A 25,529-nucleotide genomic window follows, 5' to 3' on the forward strand; every position below is an offset into this window, starting at 1 on the left:
TTACTTCCTCCCCCTCCCTCACAATTTCGCATTGCTCGTTGTGCGTGTCATGCTCACCAAGTTCTCTCGATGCAGGGCCGCTCAACTGCGTGCACCCCTCCAAGCGGCTCGCCACCTCCCCTCGTCTGGACCACGTCTGGACACTCGCCAACCGCGGGCGGGATACTTCTCAACCGGCTCCCGAGGGCCAATATCCGGATTGCGCTGTCCGGTCTTCTCGCAGCTCCGCGATGGTCCTGTAGTCCTCAGAAGGGGGCAACGGCAGAGGGGGCCGCGCCGCCGGGCCTCCTCGCAACGGGAGTGCCTGGAAAAAGTAAAAATAAAAAGTCGATCTTAAACAGATCTCAGCAGTGCCTCCAACTTGTCGGGGGGAAATTCTGCCGGGGTCGGCCGGGCCGTCCGCGGACCTCCAGGCAGGGAGGCCCCAACTCCTCCCGTGTATATCCCAGATGAGATGAGATAGAGTATGAGACGCACACAAGGAGCAAGGTGACTCTGCTGTTTATTAGACAAAACGGCAGGGATGGGTCAAGGAGCGTACGCGTTCGTCCTGACACACACACAATCGTGGGGCTCGCAGGCCCTTTTTACTGTATTATGACGCGCTACTTGCGTCACTTCAGAAAGTTAACAAAAAACCTATCGCCACTCTTAATTGGGTGTTCGAGTGGTAGGGTTAGTATAGCACACATATAGAGAAAGATATTAGTGGACAAGGTGTAGTCAGGTGGTATATCTGGGTTGTCCCTACGATTAGATACATGAGAATTGTTACATGAAGACTCCTGAGGATTGGCTAAATTTGCTGGCGTCAGTGATAAGAGCCCCATGTTCTGATTGGTGCGCCCGTGAGCTTCCCAGCCTGGGACCACCGTCGTTCCCAGCTCTCGGTGTACCTGTAAGTTGCAACAATGTTTCACTATGGGTACATGCAGACAATGTGAGGACTTATTCATAGCTGGACGGGGGACCGCTCCCACTGTTGCAGATGTCCATTGAGCCTTTCAAGTGTATCTGCCAGTGTCTCGTAGCGAGGGATCCAGACGCCTCTGTTCTCCTGGGTTTGGCATCTCGTCAGGTTCGGCTTGGTCACGTGGGGAGGGACCGTGAAAGAGGCAGAATTCTGCACAATTAATATTGTTTTTCTACTGCGCGTCTGGTTTAATTTGTCGGTGTGACTTTAACGTTGGTGCGCGGAGTACGAGGTTGCAACATCGTGCCTTTGATGATTTGCTCTTGGAACGTGGGTTTGCAACATTGCGACCTTGGCTGGTTGCTTCGCCGAGCTCATTCTGCAGGATCAGCAACTGACTCTTGCCTTGTTGATGTCCACGGGAGCTCTTGTTTGAGGCCTACTTGGGCCTGGTGCATAAGTTGTCCGTTTGGTGCACAGGTGCTTTAGGTTATAGGAGCATATAATTTCATGACCAGTATTGTCTTCATTATACTTCTCATGGCGGTAACTGGTTTTAAGAGAAGCGTGAGCAAGCTAGTAGAAGAGTTCATGACGCGTCTTGCGTTTCTGCATTCTGAAAGCCTATGTAAAAATAATAAAGATGCACGTCCGTGAATATGCCTGTCGCCTACGTCATAGCACTGAGTATATTCTTCGTGTAGGTTGGTGTGGGAATGTCCAGTGTGTACATTTGTACAGATGTGCTTCCCGTTGTCTAGGTCGTCATGGCATCTCTAACGACGTGTAGATTTTAGTCTAGTTGATCCGTGCCGCAGGTGTCGGCATGGCCAGTGCGGGCTGCTGGGCAGGCAGATGGACACATCCGTATGTTCCTGTACCAGGGTATCTGGTCGTCTGGTAAATGGACAAACTCGTCTCGTGGCGGGTGTTTGGGTCGTGACCCTCTAGGCCAAGCGCGAGAGGCGAAGGACGGGAGCCTGGTCTTCCATTCTCCCACTTCAAACTGTAGGAGCAGCTAAAGTGGACATCAATCTTCTGTGCCACACTTGCAATCTCAACTAATGATATGATATGATATTTTATTTATATCCCGCTCATACACAGGTGTTTCAGAGAGCGACCAGGCAAGGGAGGGGAACAGGGGAGAACAAAACAATGATCTTACTAGGCCCAGTGACTAATGGCTGGTCAACTTCTGTCTCTTACAAGGGACCATCCCCACTATACTCAAAACATGACACATTTCTCCACTCCTCAAGACACCATCCCTTGATACCACAATCTATAAAAACAACTGTCTCATCACAATCCTGCCATATGTATGCAGAATCATGGAACACTTTTCTACAAGGCAGATTCAACAGCACATCAACACAAGCACCCTCCTCAACCTCTTTCACAGCGCTGAGACTGCAAAAACGTCACATCTTGGATCCTCTCCACAACCTCACTGACTATGGACACACATCCCTTCTAGTCCTCCTTGATCTCTCCACAGCTTTCAACAACATCAATCACACCATCCTCCTAAAAATCCTGACCCAGAGAATGAAAAATGCAGGCACTGTTATCGAATGGTTTACCTCCTTCCTCAATTACAGGACACACTTTGTTGACATGTCACCCTTTCAAATCAGATCCTGCCCAGTCAAATACAAAGTATTACGAGGATCTTCCCTATACCCCTCCCATTCAACTTATATTTGTAATGCCTAGGACAGAATCTTTGCAACCGCACATTCACTATCGCCAATATGTGCAAACAAATATATTTCAAAATCTCCTCCCCTCAGAACTCCACTTAGACACTGCTCTTCATCCATCACCAGCTGGATGGCCACCCACTTTCTAAAACTCAAACCATCCAAAAAGGAAAACTGCCTCATCTGCCCCAGGCACAAACCAACCTCATCCTATGGATCAAAGTACTCACCACGAACCACCCACAGAAATCCCTCTCCACACCATTCAGGTCCTTAGGCTTCACCCTCAGCCGCCACATATCCTTTACACACCATAGCTTCTGCGACCAAAACATACATCCTACAGCTAGATGATGTATGGAAGTTAATACACAAACCCCTCTCCACCCTCCTCAATCACTTCTGTAGTGTAGTCCAGGCACCAGATCTGTCTGAGCTAGACTACGGAAATGTTTTCATCTCTGGACTCCCCAACAACTCTCTCATCTCCCTCCAAGCCACTGAAAACCCAGTATCAAGACTCATTGTACAACTTCCAAAACACTCACACATCACCTCAGCTCTCTCCCAGCTCCACTGGCTGCTAATACCCCACAGGATTGCTTTCAAATACCACTGCACCTCAAAAATCCATCCTACCTCACAACAAACTGAAACCCATTAGACACACACACACACAAACAACAACAACAACAACCAAACAAGCTACCCAAAATGTCCTACAGATTCCACTCTGTAAATTAACCTGCACACATAAACAAGCCTTTACACCATAGGCACACAGAGGCTGGAGCGCCCTCACACTAGATATCCGTACCACACCTCCCATTGTCTCCTCTCAGAAAGGCATCAAAACATACTCTTTCCCCAAACCTAAATCAGCCAGACCACCTCCCTGGTATCCTTTGTCAATCATAATCTTCCTATCCTATTCTAAAAACATTCCAACTTCTTTCACCACCTCCCTTTACTCCATAAGATGTTTTTAGATCCTCTGGATTGGTCAGAGCTGTAGAAAAGCTTAAATAAAATGTAATAATAAATACAAATATTACAATTTGAGGTGAATTTGACATTGTATATGTTCTGGTTGAGTTCTTGGACTTTTGTTACCAATTCAAATTTGCATCCCTGCCATATCAAAAATATATCGCCAATGGAGCATAGCCTCTTGCTTATGTTATTTTGTATTGTGTGGTGGTTGAGGTTGAAGTGCTGTTGGGTTTAGGTTGAAGTGCTGTTGTTTGCTCTTGTCCTATACATAAATTGGCTTTCTATGGAGCATGTTTGGCTTCTATAGCTACTCCTATATTTTTTCTTAAATCGTTTGATATTGAAGTTAAATATAACTGGGCTTAAGAGTAATGTCTGTATCAGATCATGTTTGTTATAGTTTGATACTGATTTATTCTCATATAGCAAAGAGACAGAATATTTTGCCAGCCGGTGCTCAGTGGAGTTATACAGTGCTTATACATCTAATGTTACTAACCACAAACTCTCATTCCACACTTTCATTTTGAGTTTCTTCAATGAGTGTATAGTGTCCACTAAATAGGACTTCAAGTTGTTGAGAAATTATCATAGTCAACTATTTATATAGTAACACAGAGATTCAGTCAAAAAAAGTTTACACTCACAATATGTTCTCATCTGGAAATATGTTCAAATGTTGTGTATGGCTTTGGTACATAGTGGATTGTGGGCATTCTCGGTCTGTATGATATGATATGATACGATATGGTATTTGTAACGCGCCTATACACATGTGTTTCAAGGCGCGACGAGGCAGGGAGGGGGGGACAAGGGGAGACAGACAACGATCTTACTAGGCCAGGTGTCATTCAGATCGCGCAAGTGCAGGGGTGGGGGAGGGGGAAAAGTGCAAGGGGAAGGGGAGGGGGGGAAGTGCAGTACAAGGTAAGTGGCGTAACGTAATAAATAAATAAATAGGGCCAGCTGGTGGCAAGTGTGAGGTAAGTGCAGAACAAGTGCTGGGGGAGGGGGGGCTGTAGGGATACAGAGACAGTCCCGCAGTGCAAAGGGGTTCCAGGGCATCAGTGCAAGTGGAGAGTGGCGGGGCCCAGGGCCGAGGCCATTTAGAGTGGTCCATTTGCAGGATCAGTGCAGTTTCAGTGAGGAATTAAATTAGCTGTTCAGCAGGGGAGAGGGAGAGAGAAAGCAGAAGCAAAGAGGAAGGTTTTGAGGTGCTTCCGGAACCGGAGATGGTTCTCCTCAAGTTTCAGGGAGGCAGGAAGGCTGTTCCAGAGGGAGGCCCCTGCCGCGGAGAGAGATCTACCCCCAGCTCGTTGCTTCGAGAAGCGGCTAACCCTGAGGGAATTGGAGGCGGATGAGCGAAGGGCTCGGGAAGGAAGATATTTGGGAAGAGAGAGTTGAAGGTATTTAGGACCCAGGCCCCAGACGGCCTTGTGGACAATGCAGAGGGTTTTGAACTTTATCCTCGCAGCCACTGGGAGCCAGTGTAGAGATTTCAGTCCTGGAGAGATACGGTCCCTGGGCTTGAGGCCAAGGACAAGTCTCGCAGTTCTGTTCTGGATGAGTTGCAGAGGGCGGAGAGTGGAGGCAGGCATATTAAGATAGAGGCTGTTACAGTAGTCCAGCTTCGAGAGAACCAGGGCTCGGGAGACAGTGAGCTTCTGGGGGAAGGAGAGGAAGGGAAGAATACCTCTGAGGAGGTGCAGCTGGTAGTGTGACCTCTTGGCGACGTCAGAAATATGAGGAGAGAAGGAGAGTGTGGAGTCGAAGATGACCCCAAGGTTTTTTGCCTTGCAGGTAGGAGCAGGGAGGGGGCCAAGGGAGGCAGGCCAGAGAGCTACAGGGAAGGAGGGAGTGGGAGTACCAATGAGTATGATCTCAGTCTTACTGGCATTAAGGCAGAGGTCATTGGCGGCACACCATTCTTGGATAGCAGACAGACAGTCAGAGATGAGGGAAGGAGAGGGGGAGGCTGAGGGTAGCCTGAAGATGAGTTGGGTATCGTCCGCATAGCACTGGAAATTAGGGCAGAGAGCGGCGATGCGGTGGGCAAGGAGTGCCAGATACTGGTTGAACAGCCAGGGAGAGAGATTAGATCCCTGGGGGACACCACAGGTGGAGAAAAAGATGTCGGAGAGGAAGGACCCCAGTTGGACCTGGGAGGGTCGATTTGAAAGGAAAGAGGTCAACCACGCCAGAGCCTGACCAGTGATACCCAGGTTTTCCCGGAGACGGTTGAGCAGGATGGCATGGTTGACAGTGTCAAAGGCAGAGGAGAGATCGAGCAGAATGAGAACACACGGAGTGTTGGAATCGAGGTTCAAGAGCAGGTCTTCACGGATGTTCAGAGAGCAGTTTCCGTGCTTCTCGCAGCTCTGAAGCCAGATTGATGGTCATGAAGACTACCAACAGATTCAGCATGGAGGTTAAGCTGGGAGATGGCCAGTTTCTCCAGGAGCTTGCCCAGGAAGGGAGTGATGGAGATAGGGCGATAGTTAGCCGGGCAGGAGGGGTCGGAAGAGGGTTTCTTGAGAAGAGGGTGCACAAGGGAGTGCTTGAGGGGGGAAGGGAAGACTCCAGAGGCGAAGGAGTGGTTGCAAAAGTCAGCCAGGGCAGGAGCCAGGGAGTCGATGTGGTCCTTGATAGTTTTGGAGGAACAGGGGTGAACCTGTTTAGACGAGACTTTCATAGATCGGACTTGTCTGGAAACCTCGTCAGCAGAGAAAGGTGGAAAGGCAGAGAAAGAGGGAGGAGGGGTGACCGCAGAAGGGCCAGAGGAAAGGTCGGGTAGGGAGGGCGGGAGGTGAAAGGAGGAGAGCGAGGACAGGATGTCCTGAGTTTTAGAGATGAAGTGAGAGGCCAGTGCAGTGCAGAGGGCCTGGGAGGGGACAGGAGAGGTAGAGACTGCAACAGGGTTGGCCAGCTCCTTGCAGATTTTAAAGAGTTCGGCGGAGTTGTTTGATGCCGCAGAGATGCGGGCTTGGATAAGGGCTCTCTTCTTGGTGAGAACGGAGAGCCAGTACTGCCTTTGGAGCAGGCGGCAGGCCAGTTTGTCAGAGGATGAACATGAAGCACGCCATTTCCTCTCTGCAACCCTGCACTTGCGTTTTAGGGTGGCGAGATCCAAGTCATACCAGGAGTTACATTTGGCTTTGGGCTTCAGGCGGATTCTCATGACGGGGGCAAGGATATCAAGAGTAACAGATATAGCAGAGTGGAGCATGGAGAGGGCTGTGTCAGGGTGGGAGTCAGCCGAAGGGGCAGGGGGTGGTGAGAAGGTAGCAGCAAAAGCCTCAACTGACACACGCTTCATGGGTCGGATGACCGAGACGGTGGGTGGCAGTGAAGAGGGTGGCTTTGCCTGTGGGGTAGGCAGGGTGAGGTGGGAGGATAGGAGAAAGTGATCACTCCAGGAGAGAGGAGTGGAGAGAGGGACGGAGAGGGGAAGGTCAGAAGAGATCAGAGCATCAAGAGTGTGACCAGCAGAGTGAGTAGGCCCAGATGGGAGAATAGAGAGTGAGAGAGAGTCGCAGAGGTCACGAAAGAGACCAGTGGGGGGACTGGAGGCATCAAGGTGGATGTTAAAGTCGCCAAGAAAGAGGAGTTGAGTGGTTGAGGACAGGAGTGCGGAGGAGATGTCAGCCCACTCAGAGAGGAAGGAGGAAATTTGACCAGGTGGCCGATAGATAGTAGCCACGGTAAGGGAATGGCTAGGAGAGAGAGAGAGTCGGCAGACAAGGCATTCAAAAGAGGAGTAGGTCTGCGTAGGAGTGACAGTGGCAGGAATCCACTCAGGGAAGATAAGGGCAACACCACCCCGTGCACGGTTGGGCCTGGGCACGGAGAGGATCTTGTAACCGTCAGGTAGGAGTGTGTCAAAGCTGGTGGCAGAGCTGGCTGTGAACCATGTCTCAGTGAGACAAAGGACGTCGAGGTCCAGTTCCTCAAGAAGGTGACAGATATTGGAGGAGTGCTTGATGGCAGAGCGAGTGTTTAGTGTGGCAATGTGGAGAAGGCTGCCATCCTTGAAGAACTTCCGGGGAGGGGTACAGATCAGAGGTACGCCCTGCGGAGGTATTGAAGAGGGAGGTGAAGAAGGAGCACGAGAGGGGGCAGGGAGGGAGGGTAGAGGCAAGGTAGACAAGGATAGAGGAGGGGGGACAGCAGGAGAGGAGAGGAAGTTGATGAGGTGTGGGAAGCGTCTATCGAAGAGGTGAAGGTTGGCCTGAGGGCCTTGGACCAAGACGGTCCCATTAGCGTAGACATTAATGATGGCCTTAGAGGAGCGGAAGGGGGCCAAGAGGACATCCCAACGGGTGCCACCATTAATGGGACAGGAGGAGAAAGGAGAGAGCACAGAGACCATATGAAGGGTCCACAGGTCAGGCGAAGGCACGAAAAAGAGGATGTCAGTGAGAGTTTCCTTAGAGCAGGCATTAGTGTAGGTGTCAGCGATAGGGAGGCCTGGGTTGGAGACCAGGATGTCCTTTTTAAACTTTTTCCTACCAGATTTAGTGAGGAGAGCAGGATAGTCAATGGAGAAGCAGTTAGAGAAGATAGGCGAGACGGAGAGCACCATGGAGTAGGAGGGAGGGGGGAGACAGACGAAACGAGAGCACGCAGACAGGAAGTGAGCGGCAAGCATACTTTAAGATCTGGACTTTCTTGAGGTGTGACTAATCCTAGACTGGTCCACCCATCTAGTTCTAGGAACATCTCTGGCTCTGCCTTTTTGTTCATATCTGTGTAGTGTACCTTATATCAGAAAGGGGTTTCTGATTGGTCCCTTCACATGTTTCTATAGTCGTTCTTGTTAAATCCAGCAATGAGGACCATTTATTCACATTCTGATAAGAATATGTTCTGCATTGTGTTATTAAATGTAATACCACTCTTTAAGATTGTGTCAGATTGTCTCTAAGAGTTGGAGCTTTATTTGACCATTGTTTCATCAAATGTTAGAAGTCTTTGGTCATTGAGGCAAAACATAGGCATGTGCAGTTTTCTATGGGCATAAGGGAATAAAAATAGGTTTAGGCTTGATATCTGTAATCCTGGTAACTGATTGTTAGCTATTAACTCCGTGCAGCAGTATAGGTGCCTCTATTGTTCTCCTTTCTCAAGTGACAGTAAGATTTGAAAATGATCAATGTGTGAAAACGGATGTGCTGTGATAGGTGTGAGTTCTCTGTAGTCAGTTCAGAATTATTTGTGGTGGGAAAAAAATATGTTTCAGATTCCCCCCAAAATTGAAATTATCTATATTTATTTCAGGGAAGTCCAGTCTACACGAAGGTGCAGGTATCAAACCTTTGTTGAGTACTTTGATATCAGATGAGTAAAGTTGATGAGAGGAAATGTTAATGAATATTGTTTTGCTTTTCTTGTTTAATGGCTTTGCTGGCTTATCTTGGATCTGGTAATCACTCATGTGTCTTGTTCTCAATTTGAGTTTGTTGGTGCCCCATCTTCTCTTTTCCCTTGGATTGTATCACATGCTGTTACATGTGGTGGCTCCAGAAATGTAACCTTTTTTCCTAACTACTGGACGTGGCCTCTAGTTGCGTATTTGTCCTTTTCTGTTTGAGAGTATGCAACTCTGTAGTCATCACCCTCCAAGCTCTCTGGATCAGATCTTACTGGTGGAGACTTGGGTGTGATTTCTCTAGATTTGATTAAGAGTGATACTGTGCTATACCTAGATTGAATCCTTTTTTACCTAGATTATACCTGTCCTCCCCTAGTCTCATTTGTACAAAATGAATACCATTTTCTCATCAAAATCTCACCTTGTAATTCTTTTTGATTTTTTTCTAGGATTTCATAAGTTTGCATTAAAAAACAAAGCAAAATTAAAACACTGGGTCAATTTTCACCAAAATGATGCAAAACGTTCCAATTGGGCCAGATGCCTGCTCCTCAGAATGGTTTGGGCCAAATGTGTCTTTTATTCTGAGATGAGAGCAAACATTCCAAGAAGGGAAGGATAGGACAACTGCAGCACACCCTAGTAAGGAAAAGTATTTGTAAATGAAGAGTCAACTTGGATACTGGGAACTTATATTCTCTTCATGAGAGCAAACATTCCTCTGGGAGTTTGAATGGGAAGTGCGGATGTAGTGTTGGTGGCCCCCCCAGGACGGAATTTCCCAAACATTCTGTAGGTTATGTACATTTGTTTTCCATGTTTTTTGCAGATCCCTTGAATGTCATCAAGGTTCTATGCATCTCAAAAAAGCCTCTTCCTCTAGAATCAAACGTAATCATAACCCAATGAGAATCATATTACAATGTTATCACCCGTTTGCTGCTCCTACAAAAATACTGAATACAAAACTGCCAAACGTTTTTGGGGATTTTGCCACAATTATATGTGGGGGTGTGTTAGGTTAATGAATTAGGTCAGGGGAGTATTGGGATCTGAGGGGGGACTCCCCGTATATAATTGCACAAAAAGAAGAAAAGAAATTCAACATTTTTGCATTCAGTATTTTAACTTCGCAATGATCACATAGATACTATTACAATTGCTTACAATATTAGGGGGCTGATTCATGGAATTTGTGCGCCGAAATACGGGGATTTGTGCATCATTATGCCCGCAAATACCTGTTTAACAACAGGGGATTTGCGGGCAGAATGGCGCACAAATCTCTGTTTTTCGGCGCACATAATTCCATGAATCAGCCCCTAAATCTAAAAAACACAGAACAATTATTTAACCAATGGAAACGTAAGTTATGATCATGTCGTCTGTGATGTCAACTGTGTGATAATGAGCAAGTGGCTTATGAACTAGAGCAGGATGGCACTTTGACCCAGAAGATCTCTGCTAGCCAGGAGGAGGCTCACCCTGTCTGAGGTCGGTCTCTCACACTTGCATCCACATGAAAGGCAAAGACAGGTGAAAAGAGTCTTTAGCTCTTAAGGTGAGATGGCAGGAAGAGGCTCTCACTCAGGAGTTGGTCTAGGCGTGGAATTCTCTTTCTGCAGCTTTCTTATGTCTTCTATGCTGTGATTTCTCACCCAAACCTCTAAATCCTTTCTGTTCAACTCTCTTTCACCCTTACCCGACCTGCTGCTCCTGCCACTGACTTTGTCAGTGACTCCCTTGTCCTACACTGATGCTCTTTGTCAGCCGTCCCGCTGTCTCCATCCTCTAACTATCTTTCCATTGCTTCTGGTTACCCTTTCAACCCCTCTTCTCCCCATGTTTCTGTTTATTTCATCTCCTAAACTCATCTTTCTTCTTCTTCCTCTCCCATCCTGTGTGATCTCCCCAAACTATTTTGATCCCAACTGTAAAACTTATTTTCCTATACAAGTGAGTGTTTTGAAATGTATCTTGAAAGGCATGTTTAAATAAAATAAAAAGAGATCTTTGAAACTGTTTCAAGTCAACTGTCGACAAGTATTCAAAGGCGCCTTTTGGTGTTTCTTTCAGATGGCTTTTTTGTTTCCTCTAGGGCATGAGATGTTTGCCTGCTTGACTCATTGCCGTCCCGCAATTACAGAGATGCCTGACAGCCTTATCGTTATTATATTGCCGCCGGCTAGATTTATAGAGATTTGTAACATTTGCAAGGCAAAGCATAAGAAACATTAATAGCGCTGCTAATTATATCGCTACTTTAGAGGGCTAAATAACAATAAAAATGCCAAGGAAATGGAGCTGGCGGAATATTTTTAAGAGAATTCGAAAATAAATAGCTGATTGATTAGCCCGCGGGTGATTCTTGGGTGCAGACGGAAACGGGAGCTGAGGTTGCCTCTGGGAATTCTGTGCGATTTACCTGCTCGCGACCTTCTTTTGGTGCGTGGAAAGTAATTGTGATCGTAACCTGAGCTGCTCTCTGAAGTGCAAACTTTACAGTAAGCTGCATATAACATCAAAGCACAAAATATGTATTTTCATTGCAAAAAATAAAGTATAATTATCATCTTATTCACAACACAATGGTGTGTGGAGTAAACATGTTATATTAAAATGTGAGACCTTTTGTTGCCTTTTTTCCTAGGACTTGCTGGTACTCTCTTTCCTGGAATTCAAATGGTTTGCCTTAACTGGGTAGAAATAGGCAAAGCAAATATGAACCGATGTATAAACATACACAATATAATCTATGTAGAGTATCATGCCTCTTTCAAAATTCAATGAACAGATGTGTTGGATTCTCTGACTGGTTGCTAACAAAGTAATTCCTCATATCGAAAGCTGACCACTCAATGCCTGGGGCATTTGTGATAGAGTACTGGCAGTTCACATGGGGTGCTACTTTCAAGAAAGTGGGTGGGATTCATGGATGTCATTTCACCAAAATGCCAGGGGTAGTGGAAGTGACATCACATGCCCACCCGAGTGACATCACAGGAAGTGATGTTGTTTGACCCGCCGCAAGGTGGCATCACAGGAAGTGATGTCTTGTGACCCCCCCAAGTGACATTACATGCTATGATGCAATTTGAATCTGCCCCCACGTGACATCACAGGCAGTGGCAGCATAAAGCAGTATCCCTCGGTACACTAAGAAAAATATGGTTACTATATCACTGTAATGTGATATGCATTTCATACAAGAATGGATCGTCATATGTAGCAGTGTGTAAAAACCCATATTACCACAGGCAGTCTATGAAGCCAAATTCCCTCGTTATGTGGATTCGCCTTTTTATTACAACATGACCTCAGAGCGAAATCACATTGTGACGGGCAGGGGTGAATATGTGGGTATTGGGATATGGGAAAGCCAGGAGAGAAGGGGAGATAAAAAATATTTCACCAGAGAACATGTGGTCTTAAAGTCAATGGCATCCACAGTCCTTAATGATTTTGGCACTTACTCCATTTTCTTCTGATTCAACAGGTTGCCTTCAGTGTTACCTCTCAGTAGGACATGTTATTTTGTACTGTTTGCAGTTGTTTCATGGACTTCATTGTTCCTGCACAAAACAGACAGACAACTCCAATATTCATCTCCTTCAGAACATACAGATAAGTTTAAAATGGGTTTCATTAGTGCATTGGCAAATACTGCTACCTGACCAACTTCCTGTATGTCTTCAAAGTGCTTGCATAACTCAAGAGGAACAAACCATTTCAAGTTATTTCTGTACATTACTAGCATCGCGCTCTCACACTGTCAAACAAGTATGATGTTTTGTTTCATGTACACATCCTACCATACAAGGTCTGCAGAAGTTTAGTGTGTTAGAAAACCTGATCATCAACATTGAAAACTTGTTATTCCACTTATGGAGAGCTTCTGCATTGCCATTTGAGTGCTGCCATCTTTCCCACAATCTGAGAAGGAGGGTACTTGCAGTACTCTGCCTGCAAAACGGCGGTGCCCAGCACACATTTGAAGGATGGGTAAGTATTATTCTCACATCTGAAAAAAAAGACCTCAAAACTCCATCTTCTTCCTTGTACCATGAAGCTTTTGGTGTAACACTTGTTCTTGTGTGATTATGGCTGCAAACAGAACACTTCAAGTGTTAAAAATGTGCAGTGCATTACTGAGTGATGCCAACTTCAGTACTGAAAGCCTCATGACTCATGTTCCCATACTTTATGAAAACAAATTCCTGGCTGCATTTTGCATCACTCCCACACACACCAACACCCTTTATATGCCTAGGTTTCTGTTCCTACATGTTCATTATCCTATCCACCCCGTACCTCTCCATAGAGGTACACATTCCAAAAATGTGCACTATTGTATAGATTTTGGGGTAATGCCCAACAGTTGCTCTTCCTTCACTGTTCAGATCATAAGACTTAAAATGTAGTTTCTTACCAGATTGAGCAGAAAAACGGCTTGACAGACTTGCCCGGTGCTGCTGCTTCAATGGCAAAAGTTTTTGACTGTGGAACAAATGGTGCATGCTTGTCTTCATGTAAGGCGAAGATTCTGACTGGAAGGCAGGTTGTTGCTTAGGTGACCGGAAACCACAGAGGAGGGCTGTGAGTGTTTAATGGCAACAGATCAAGACATAGTACTCTGGTAGTGGAGTGCAGGTGTTTGCCAGGTGCTGTTTTGATGTCATAGAACACTGGGTGTGATGCGGATGATGCCTGCCTGGTTTTAATGGAAGTCTGGGTATTTTTAATATGATGGTATAGTACACCATCATCCGATGTCACAATATGTGGTCTGAAAAGGTGTGTGTTACGAAAAAGGAGACAGGGGTAGTTTGTGTTTCATACATATTCGATGGGCCTCATTACACGCTAGGCGGAAGACCAAGGTGCTCTTAGCACCTTGGTCCATGCCGGTAAAATACCGGCACCCCCTTGGAGGAAAGGGGAATTACCGTCCTATTCCAAGGTTGGCGGGGCGGTAATTCCCCCTCCCCCCATTGCCCTTCCCCATTCCCATTATTGCCCCATAGGGCTCTATGGGAATGGGGAAGGTGCTAATTACGGTGCCGCAAATTGCGGTACCGTAATTAGCACCCTGGTCCCTTTGCGGGTTGGTTTTTAACGCCTGCTATTCAGCATGCATTAAAGTACCAACCCGCAAAGGGACCTCGTAGTAAGGCGGTAAGGGTTTACCGGTACCGGTGCCCTTACTGGTACCGGTAAACGCTTACCGCCCTAGGTGTAATGAGGCCCATAGTCCTTGCTCGATTTAAACACAGACCCCTCGGAAACAAAAAATGGTGAGCATGACCTACTATATTTAGCTGGTTTTAACAGAAGACACTGACTGGGTGTGTCTCATTGTTGCTTGGTTGGCTAAAAATCAAGATGGTGCTGACAACGTGGCAGATGCTATTTTGATGACAGAACTCTAGCTGCAGGGCATTTGGTGACTGGCTTAGAAGGGAGATGCTGCTTGGATGGTCCATCATTGCTTTATTGACTGGAAATCAAGAAGAGACAGGCAGGATAGCAAATGTTTTCATGACACAAAACTCTGCCTGTGTGCAGCTCATGGCTGACCTGGCAAGAAGATGCTGATGGAGGCTACCCGTTTCTTGGGTGTCTGGAAATTAAGAGACTGGTAGTTTGGCAGATGCCGTTGGCTGTGCTGCTAGTAGTGCCTGTCTGCCTTCACACAAAAACACTGATTGGATGTCTCACTGTTACTTGGACTGAAAATCAGTAGGCTAGCAGTCTGGCAGATGCTACCATTTTGTTGGCACACATGGCTGGCTGTAAGTCTATATGGTTCCTTTCTTACTTGGGATTTTTCTGATTGAATGATCCTTTGTTGCTTAGCTCATTGGCAAACAATAGGATGCTGACACAACTCAACAGCATAGCAGACAGTGTTTTGAAGGAAGACACAGAAACTTGTAGTGCACCAGCGATGTTGCATGGCTGACTTCAATAGGAGAAGAGGCTGGTAGTGTAGGACAGTGGCAGGTGGTTTTGAAGACTTTATGTGGTGCTGATTAGGTGTGCGTGACTTGAAAAGAAGGGCATAACTGGAAAGTGAACTATAACCTAGCACAGTGTCAAATAAGATAATGGTTCATCTTTTCAGAGGATACCTCCTGTGCCGTATGTCAGCAAATCTGTCAATGGCATAATGTAAATTGATCTCGTCAACCTCCATAGATTCAAATGCCATAACCAACAAATCACCAAGTCTCTTGTCTCCACATCTATTTTAAAAATAGTTTTTAACTCTTTTAAAACAGGAGAAGAACCTCTCATTCGTTGCAGTTGTAATCAGCAATGGAAAGACCAGATTTAACACGTTTAGGACCTCACAAAATCCTCCTGATGATGTACAGAGATAGTACCTGACAGAGTGAATACCTGCCATAGTCTTGTCAGATAAAAAGCTCCTTGCAGTGGCACAGCCTGAATGCAAGCTAAGGTAATTTACTTGGGCCCCTAGGTAGTGCTCAGCAAGGACATCTGCATGATGAGGAGTACAAGAAATGTGTAGCCCTTGGATTGAACATGCCAGCAGCCTTGATAAGCCTCATGTTATCTGTAAAATCAGCATTCAACTCACTTACAAACCAATCTAAGGTGGAGATAAACACAAATTGCTTTAACCATTCAGTCAGTGGCAATCTATCCTCAGAGCGCTCATAATGGGCAGGCCTCCTCCCTACAGTAGTACCAAAAATGTATTTGGCTAGTTTGCTGCTCAGTTGGTGCTGCCTTAATGGTAAAGCTCTTCGGTAGTGGTCTTCAACTGCTTCAATAGCAAATTATTCTCCCAATCCCCTTGCATCATTGACAATTTGCATCAATGGCATTCATGTCGAAGGTTGACAAAGTCAGTTATTGCCACTTGAATTAGTTCATTCACCTTTGGCAAATCAAAATCCTTTCTGTAGTTCTTCAGATAACACATTCACCTTTTGCAGAATCACTTCCATACTTAGCAAAGTTATCAAAAACTCAGAGCTCTGAATAGTTCAGAGAAGTCCTCTGATTTCTGAACTACACTCATTGTCATGTTGTTGTGATTCTATTGCATTGAGAACAACAATGGTCTCAAATCGAATCTGTATGTATGTTTCTAGCACAAGCATACCAATAAAACCATTTAGTGCCAGTAAGTCTTTGTAATCCGTATACTATTAGACTACTTTCTTTTTGAGCTTTTACAAAGAGTTTCTGTCGAGGAGAACTTTACGTAAGGAACACATAAACAGCCTGCAAAGTTTAGAAAAAATCTTTTACTGTTTGTATGTTAGTGATAGTTTGCAATACTGCAAGGTTAAGATGATGTACATGAGTGAATACAAATAGACTGTGTAGCAATGTTTTTGATTTTGACTTGCACTCCATTGAAACAGCCACTCATAACTGATGCCTCATCATAGCATTGTGTGACACAGCTCTTCTAGTCAAGGCCAGCTTTACATACAGAATCATCAATGGATGCAGCTAAACTGGAGGCATCCAACTTCTCCATGTGGGAATATCACATTACTTTTTCCTGAATGTTCCCATCTTTATCTACAAACCGGATCACAAAGTCCTCAATATCTTCCTTTTATCCTCTTCCTTCTCTCTCACCCTACCCTGCTAACCTACCTCTCTGCTCCTCCTTCTCTCCCTCCTTCCATACAGCTTACTGACTCACCGCCTGGTGTACCTCAGAGTATCAAAGGTCCCAGACACCCCTGTCAGTCCTTCTGCACTTGCCTCATGGCCCTGCACCCCACCCCCTCACTGCACTTGTAGTAAATCATTGAGAGGTTCTCTGGCCGCACTTCACCAGTCTCTACCAACTGAGTGCACTTGGTCCCTGCCCCTCCTTTGCCCTGCCTGCACTTGCACGATCTGTATACAGCCCTGCCTGAAGATCGTTCTGTCTGCTCTCCCTTGTCATCACCCCTTAATGAATCAGAATCACTGTCAGGCCTGTTTGCTGTATCTAAACTGCTAAATGTATCATACTCACTTAATCTGCCTAAGCAGACTGTTATCATCTCAGAAATTCAAGGGCTCTGAGTGACTTTTGTTTTTTCCCTGCGTTCCCACCCTCCTTGAGCACTTTGAAACTCTTGCCTGTGTAAAGGCACTTTATAAATAAACATTACCATACCACACCATACTGAAGTTCAGCTGTTCTTTATGCGAAAAGCCTTGGTTTCATCAACCAACACTGCAAAGTGCTTTGTCAATTTCCTAGCAATATTCTGACATACAAGCTTTGCAACAACTGAGATTATGTCATTTTGCTACTCGGGAGTTGTGTAGTGCCCATATCTTCTATCCTTTTTTTGTATTTGTATCAGAAGTTTGTCACAATCAATTTTGACATTGTTATGCAGTTATTGATTATTCCACCATTTTCAATTGCAAAAGACTTGAAGCCTCAACACGTGTTTCACCACTTAGCATGTGGATGATCAGGTTAGTGCTATTTAAATCAGAATTGATGTTCTTAACAGATGTGTTTTTGCTTGATTATTTGGTGCTTGTTATCCTTAATTTGGATTTTTATTGTAGCAGGTTGTATTCCCATTTGTTTGATGGTTGATTTTTATAAAGAGCCAAGGAGAATCGTTCCTTCTCTCTTTGAGCGCTGATTTAAATAGCACTAACCTCCTGACGCTTCCCATGCTAAGTGGTGAAACACGTGTTGAGGTTTCAAGTCTTTTGCAATTGAAAATTGTGTAATAATCAATAACTGCATAAGAATGTCAAAATTGAATGTGACAAAGTTCTGATTTACAATAAAAATTTACAGAAATATGACAGGAAAACTATTGTCATCCTTCATGCATGAATAACGAAGATCATAACTCCTTCACTGTATATGAATAACTGTTGGGCAAGCACAACAGTGCATCTTTGTTGCAAGCGAAAAGGAAAACCTGAATGATTATTAAAAACTCATCTAGAAAGGGAGTGAATGTTTGCACCATCATTATTTTAAAACTATTATTTTATTGTATTTGTGTATTTATATGTGTTAGGTAGTACTTAAAAAGATTGTTTTTGGGTACACTGAGGCCCCTATTCTCAACTTGGCGCAGTGAAGGTGCTAAACAGCACGATTCACTGCGCCAAAATAGGACACCCAGGCTACGCTAGTATTCACAAGTGGGCCTGGGCGTCCTCATAGAGCACAAAAGTACTCTGTGTGGATTGCGCCTGTTTTAAGGTGTTACGGGCGCAATCCAATCTTGGCAGCATTTTTATAAAATAACGACATATTCATTATTTTACAAAAATGCTGCTGAGAACACAGATGAACACATTCCCTATACACCAAAGTGAGCAGCTTCAACATTGCAGGATGTTTAAAATGCTTACTTTGGTGTATAGGAAAGTGTTCATATACACCCGTGTGTTGGATATGGACACTTTCATGTACACCAAAGCAAGCAGCTTCAACGTTGCATGCTGCAACGTTGAAGCTGCTTGCTTTAAATGAAAGTGTTCATATACACCACATGGGTGTATATGAACACTTTCCTATACACCAAAGTAAGCATCTTAAACATCCTGCAATGTTGAAGCTGCTCACTTTGGTGTATAGGGAATGTGTTCATCTGTGTTCTCAGCAGCATTTTTGTAAAATAACAAATATTCATTTATACCAAATAAGGCTTGTTTTGGCTCTCCTCTAGTTTAACGACACCAAAAGGGAACGTATATGTGTGCTAGTTTAGTGCACATATTAAATTGGCGGAGTGCCCCAAGAATAGCCTTCCAAAAAGCAAGTTTAAAAATTTGGCGGTTGCTAGGTTGGTTTCCAACCCATCCTAGCAACCGCCACATGTATTCCGAAAGTGGCGCATTCCATCCGACTTCGAAAGAATCCGCCACCTTCAGAATAGGTTTTAAGTACCAAAAAGGTTTTTAACCCTTTTACCTCCTTTTCGGTACTTAACACCTTGATGAGAATATGGGCCTCAGTGTAGTATTTGGAGTACTGTTTTGATGTTATGAAGGAACACCGTATTTCCTTCATTGGTTATGTGTACTCCATCATGCCTACAGAGATTGTCCATGTAGAACTGTATGTTCTTCTTTGACATCCATAATTGGTTGTGGTCTCTCATGAATGCTCAAACTACTTTATTAACATTTCTCTGTGATTTTTACATGTTTCCATTAAATCTGGAGGTGCATCTCCATGTTTGCCTATAAATCAGATTGGAAATAATAATGATGATGTGAGGAAAAAGTTTGATTAGTTTTCCCATGTCTTGTTTCATCATTAAAGTAAGGGTCATAACCCCCCTTTAACTAAGAATGTGTAACTGCAGCTATAAAAAAGTCAATGAACTCTAGCCGCGGATATACTTAAAAAACAATTGGGGGGTATTATTTGATTGTATTCGTGTATTTATATGTGTGAAGTATTCCTTAAAAGGACTGTTCTGGGGTACACTGAGTGTAGTGAGGCTGTGAAGGAACACTGCATTTCCTTCATCGTTTAGGTGTACTCCATCATGTCTATATAAATTGGGTTTGTAGAACTGCATGTTGTTGTTCGAAATCCATAATTGGTTGTGGTTTCTCATGAATGCTGAAACTGCTTTATGATCATCCACTTTAAATAACTCTGTGAGCAGTCATTTATTGTATTGGCACCTTTAAAGTTCCATTGTATCACAACAGTCTCTTTTGTCATTTATATTTCATTCTCAGTTAAAAAAAATAAAAAGAATTTTCATAACCGCAGCTATAAGGGTAGTGATTGGTGTATTGCGGATAGTGCTTAACAATAGCAGCAACTGGGATGTTCACGCATGGCTATTTAGCACACATCTCATGTGCAGCGTTGCTGCCCATGGCTAAAGGTGGCACCCTGTGCAGTTGCGGTTATATTCTGGCAAATGGCACGTCATGTTTTTGTGGATGTGTGGTTGCCGTGGCTATGATTTTGTATCACACGAGAACAAGTGTAGAGCACACATAAGTATAAGCATGAGTGTTTCAAACGAACAATGAATGAGTCCAATGACACTATCCATTTGCTTTGTCCAAAAGGCTTTCTAGGGCCTTGGTCCAAAATAACTTCTGCTGCCCCTCTGTAAATACCTCCCCTCTTGAGCTCTTTGTTCCTTTACCTCAAACACCCTCAGGGTCAGTCGTTTTCCGAAGAAACAAGCTGGGGTAGTCTTTGTCTCTGGCTGTGGCCTCCTTCTGGAACAACCTACATGCCACTCTGAAACTTGAGGACAACCATCTCCAGTTCCTGAAGCACCTTAAGACCATCCTCTTTCCTTCTGCCTTCATTCCTCCTCTCCCTTGCTGATCTGCTCTCACTCGGCACTGTGTATGTGGTCTACCCTCTGACTTCCGGACCCAGGTACCTGCTCACTTTGCCACCCACCTGCACTGCCTCCTGGCAATACATTGCAACGGGGTATGTATCTGTAACCATACAGAGCCCCACTGCAATTACCAGACACACCCTGTCTGTGGCCTTAATCCCAGCACTAGCCACTTGCAGGCTGAACTAACACAGTTTGTTGTTTTTATTATTTATTTATTATTAATCTTTTTTCCTTTACTAAGCATTTTCCACTCCCCCATCCATGCACTTTTCCCCTTTCCCTCTCCCATGCACTTGCACATTTTCAATGTCACTGGGCCTAGTAAAATCGTTGTTTTTGTTCTCCCTTGTTCGCCTCCGATACCTTGTTGTACTCTGAAACACTTGTGTACGAGCACGATACAAGTAATATACCAATATCAATATCCCTAGCCAGAAGCACACCCTATCCCTCTGCCTATCTAATAGAAAAGTAGAGAGGGACTATCCCTATCTATCAATGTGTTTATCACAACGTATTTAAAAAGAGTTGAACCTGAGTCTGACCTTTTAACAGTATGGACATTTCACAGAGGAATATTTCCTTTGGCTATATGCCATTCTTTATTCAACCCCAATGAAGTGTGTGCACAGAGTGCAAGGAACGGGATATAAAATTAGGAGGTGCGTTAAATGTTTTGAAGCAATAAAAAGAGTTTTACTATTTCACTGGCTGTTCAATATTTGAGCTCCAATCTACTTCCCATACGAGAGAGTCAATCACATGTGTGACATTGCAATCGAGCAAGGCAATCGACATATATGATGAGTTCAAATATACCATATCCCCACAGTTTTTAAAGATATCGTCTCAACAACAGGAACAGCTATGAGATATGCTGGCCAGGGATAAAAAGGATTTCAGTGTGTTTGACTGTTTGTGATTAGTTGTAATTTGTGTAGCTGTCTGTGATAAGTTTTAGTAGTTTTTTATGATATAGTCCTCTTTTTGTGGTGTACATTTTTAAAAGTATAAAAGCGACCACGTTCTGCAATGTTATACTTTTGATTCCAGAACTCACAGTATGCACATGGCAAGAGAGTGGCTGATTTGAAACTAAGGGTTCATAAATGATTTACATATTTGAAGGTTTATTTGCACTAGTAATATTAACCACTGCTATCAGATGTTGTTCATTATCATTTGTTTCATCTGCTCTGATTGTGTGTCAAGTATGTTTTAATGTATTTTTAACTTTCAGTAACAATGACCAACACAATTAGATTTGTCATTCAATTGCATTTACATGCAGGCATTTCGTTTTTGTATTCATGTTACTGTGATTGGGCATTTAATTGATTGCATTTGCTGTAATTTTAATTCAGTTTTAGCTATGCAGTACTCTTAGATGCTTTGACTTTTCTCTGAGGTATTACAATTGATGGTGTTTTGCACGTTCGTTTTAGCTCTTTTTTATTTTTTATTTTCTTGCGGCTGCCTATTTTAGTATCTGTTGAAAGAAAGTTGTATTTATTTTCTTTTTGGGTCTTTATTGTTTTAATGTCGGGCAGGTGCTGATAGGATTCAAGTACTTGAGATGCGCTAGCTACTGAAGAATTTGTTCAGTTAACTCTGTGAAAGGTCAACCTATATTCAAAGTGTTTCTCATGTTCTCCAAGTTTACTTAACATACCCCATCCTTTCTTGTTCTGTATGTTTACTTATCCTACCCATTCTCTCTTGTTGTCCATGTTTACTTAAAGTACCCCATTTACTCTATTGTAATTCCTTAGCATAATATTCCTTGTTTGTTCTCACTTAGTTTACATATGTATGTTCATTTATTATATTAACAGTTGTTATACTTTTTTTGTTCCTCTATTTTCTTACTGAATTTGTGATGGCAATGTACATTATATTTGGGGAGAGTGATTTCTCAATAGGTTAGTGCAGCATCTCCCAGGAGAAGCCAATTGTGGCACAGACAAAACATAACTGAAACATTGTGAGCAGTAAAATTTGAACAGGTGGAATTGACAACGTTGCAGAAGTTGAGGACTTATTCACTGTTGATGGTGTTCCAATGAAACTGTTTTTTTCCAAGCTTTGAAATGGAACATTTGAAGGTGCACGTCTTAGTGTCTTTTTGCGAAACGTACACAGGATTTTCTCCTTTTTTTTAAAAACAGTGTTCTTTTTCCTTGAAATAATTTAAACTATCTGCAGTGGTCTTCCTAGAGGTCGTTTTTTGTGGGGTGAAAAAGACTGCTAAAATAATGATAGTACTAATGTTTCTACCAGTGTGATTGTTTTCTATTCCTTGTCCTCCAAGTTTACTTATCCCACCCTATCCCAAGTTAACTTACCCCACCCTATTCTCTCATCTTCTCTAAGTTTACTTAACCTTGCCCATCCTTTGTCCTGCAACCACCCAGTATAATGACCTTTATTTATTGTCACCCAGTTTACATATCCCTGTTTGTTTATTGTGGTGCTAATTGTTATACTTTTTTTTATATTTCAGAATGTTTTTTTAACCAAGTTGGATTTTTTCCCCCAATGACACAATGATTAGTATATGCAAAGCGATCAATAGTGTTGTATGGACAAATGCTGTATCTGTTATAGTGCATGCGATGCACTGCATACACGATATGAGGGTCATAAACGCATGTGTATTAAATCGTGTTTCTTAAAGTGTGTGTGTTCTTTAACTAATTATGTTTTCTTTTTTTACAGATAGAAGGATATCATTTTTTTAAACATAGATAAATAGCTGTGGCTACGGTATTACCCAATGGGGTGTTGATTTTCAGAGGCAACGAATGAGGAGGGTCGTAGCCGTGGGTTAGTTGGACTATACCCGTGGCTATAGTCCCCAATGTGCAAAAACGTACAGTGTTTGTACCCGAAAGAGTCCTTACTAAGAATGATCTATTATTCATATATGTATGAAAATCGACGTGACCTACCTCTCCAAAGTTTCATATTGTAACCGAGGCTAGGGAAAAAGTCAATGAACTCTTAGTGATGAGTAATTTTAGAAAACATTTTTTGATGTAATTTCATTGTATTTGTATATTCATATGCGATAGATGTTATTTAATTGTATTTGAATATTCATATGTGATAAGTAGTCTTTGAAAGGACTGTTTTGGAGCACACTGAGTGTTGTATTTTAGCACATTTGACGTGCTTTCTTTATTATCATGTATCTTCCATAACTCTTTTTAACTACCATTGTATTGCTACTGTGTCTTTTGTTATTCATATTCCATACACAGATATTTAAAGAAATATGTATATCTAATAACCGTGGCTACCCAGGAGCCACTTGTTGCATGGCATTGCTACCCGTGGATAAAAGTGGGATCCCATGCAGTCTCAGTTATATACCAGCAAATGGCACTTCAAACGTTTGTGGTCGTGTGAAATACGCAGCTACAGGAGAGCTTTAATATGAGAGAACAGCGGCAATACAAAAAGGGAGGGATTGGTCTTTTCAGTATCACGTGTATCCATAGCAAGCTGGCATGTTTATGCATGACTATCCTGCATCCACCTGATGCGTGGCATTGATACCCGCGGTTAAAAGTCGTACCCTGTGCAGACGTGACTATGTACTAGCAAATGGCACATCTGGTGTTCGTGGATGTGTCTTAACTGTGGCTAATAACAGCCGAAATGGTGAGGCTTCTCTATAACTGCAGCTATAACAAGGACATAAGTGGGTGCCTCAATGCTTTTTTACTATTTTGTTGGTTGTTCTTATTGACCCGGCTACAAGAGAGATTTGTAGCTGCGTTGAACAGCCACGACTACCAGAGATGCTGGTCAGGGTTTTGTATGTGTTTTGGTGTTTCTAATTGGCTGGTGCTAACATTGTAAATGTGCACTTCTTTGTAATAGGTTTCAGTGAATATGTGTCGGTCATTTTATTATTAGTTTCCTTACAATATAGTCCTCTTTTTCTGCTTTTGATATTTGAAAGAATAACAGCCACCATTTTGTCTACTTTTCTTATTTTGACTTCAGAACACACATTGTGCTCATGTTTTGTATTTTTGTAAAATAAGGGGATTAAAAAACATTGTCACTGACAAAAATGTATATATATATATATATATGTATATATGTATATATCACTACAAAAAAAACTTTGTTAAAGGGACGTTATGGTTAAGTTGCCCTATGAACAGCATATGCCATTCTGCACAAAAACCTTGTACAAAAGGATGTAATGATTACAAGTAACATCTAAAAACCCCTGAAATTCGGGAGTTATGGTAGGCTAATCACCCATTTTTCCCATCAACACTCTCCACAGCTACCACTACCACCGCAAACATAAAAGATGCCACAACACATGTCATTGATGCCATCACTGACGCCATCACATCTTTAGCCCCTTTCTTTTATGTCAGCTAAGCAACCATAACTCGCACCACCACTGTGCACTGTTAAGACTAACACCCACTATATCAAAGATAACATGACAAATGTCATTGATGACATCACATGTCGGGCTTACTTACATTGTATCATTGAAAAATGTAGGCCAGGTGGTTTTCTGCACTAACAATGACAATATCAAAATTCACAAGGTGCTGTACATGAAAACGTTAACCTTCTCATATGTTTTTAAAGTACATGCCTTAGGGTATGCTCGCAGATTATGGTACACATGCATAGGGCAATAGGAGGCATCCAACACAGACTTACTTTGCATACAGGAAGATAAACTTTAATGTCATTAACATTTTGTGACAAGACTGTTTATTTCTTCCTTCATTTGACAGCCTGTGTGTGCCGGTAATTTTATGAATTGTGGGTCCTCATATGTATTATTTCTACTACCACAAGTGTATATGCAGTTTTGAATTGTTACCTAGTTAATGCATGTTTACCATTACATAAACACCCCTCACATCTGGCTACCAACATAAGACACACAACCCCATTGCAGGTAGGCATTGTAAAGTAGCATTATTTTCACATGTGATGTCATCAGTGATGTCATCCATGACATTTGTCATGTTATCTTTGATATCATGGGTGTTATTCTTAACAGTGCACAGTGGTGGTGTGAGTTATGGTTGCTTAGCTGACATAAAAGAAAGGGGCTAAAGATGTGATGGCTACCACATATCAGCAGTCACTCATAAGAACCGTTTCTCCTGACCACGTGCAGATGCGCTCTGTTTATGAAACCACGCAGG

Source organism: Ambystoma mexicanum, chromosome 4q, assembly GCF_040938575.1.
Source record: "Ambystoma mexicanum isolate Mex_15411 chromosome 4q, UKY_AmexF1_1, whole genome shotgun sequence".
Taxonomy (NCBI): Eukaryota; Metazoa; Chordata; class Amphibia; order Caudata; family Ambystomatidae; genus Ambystoma; species Ambystoma mexicanum.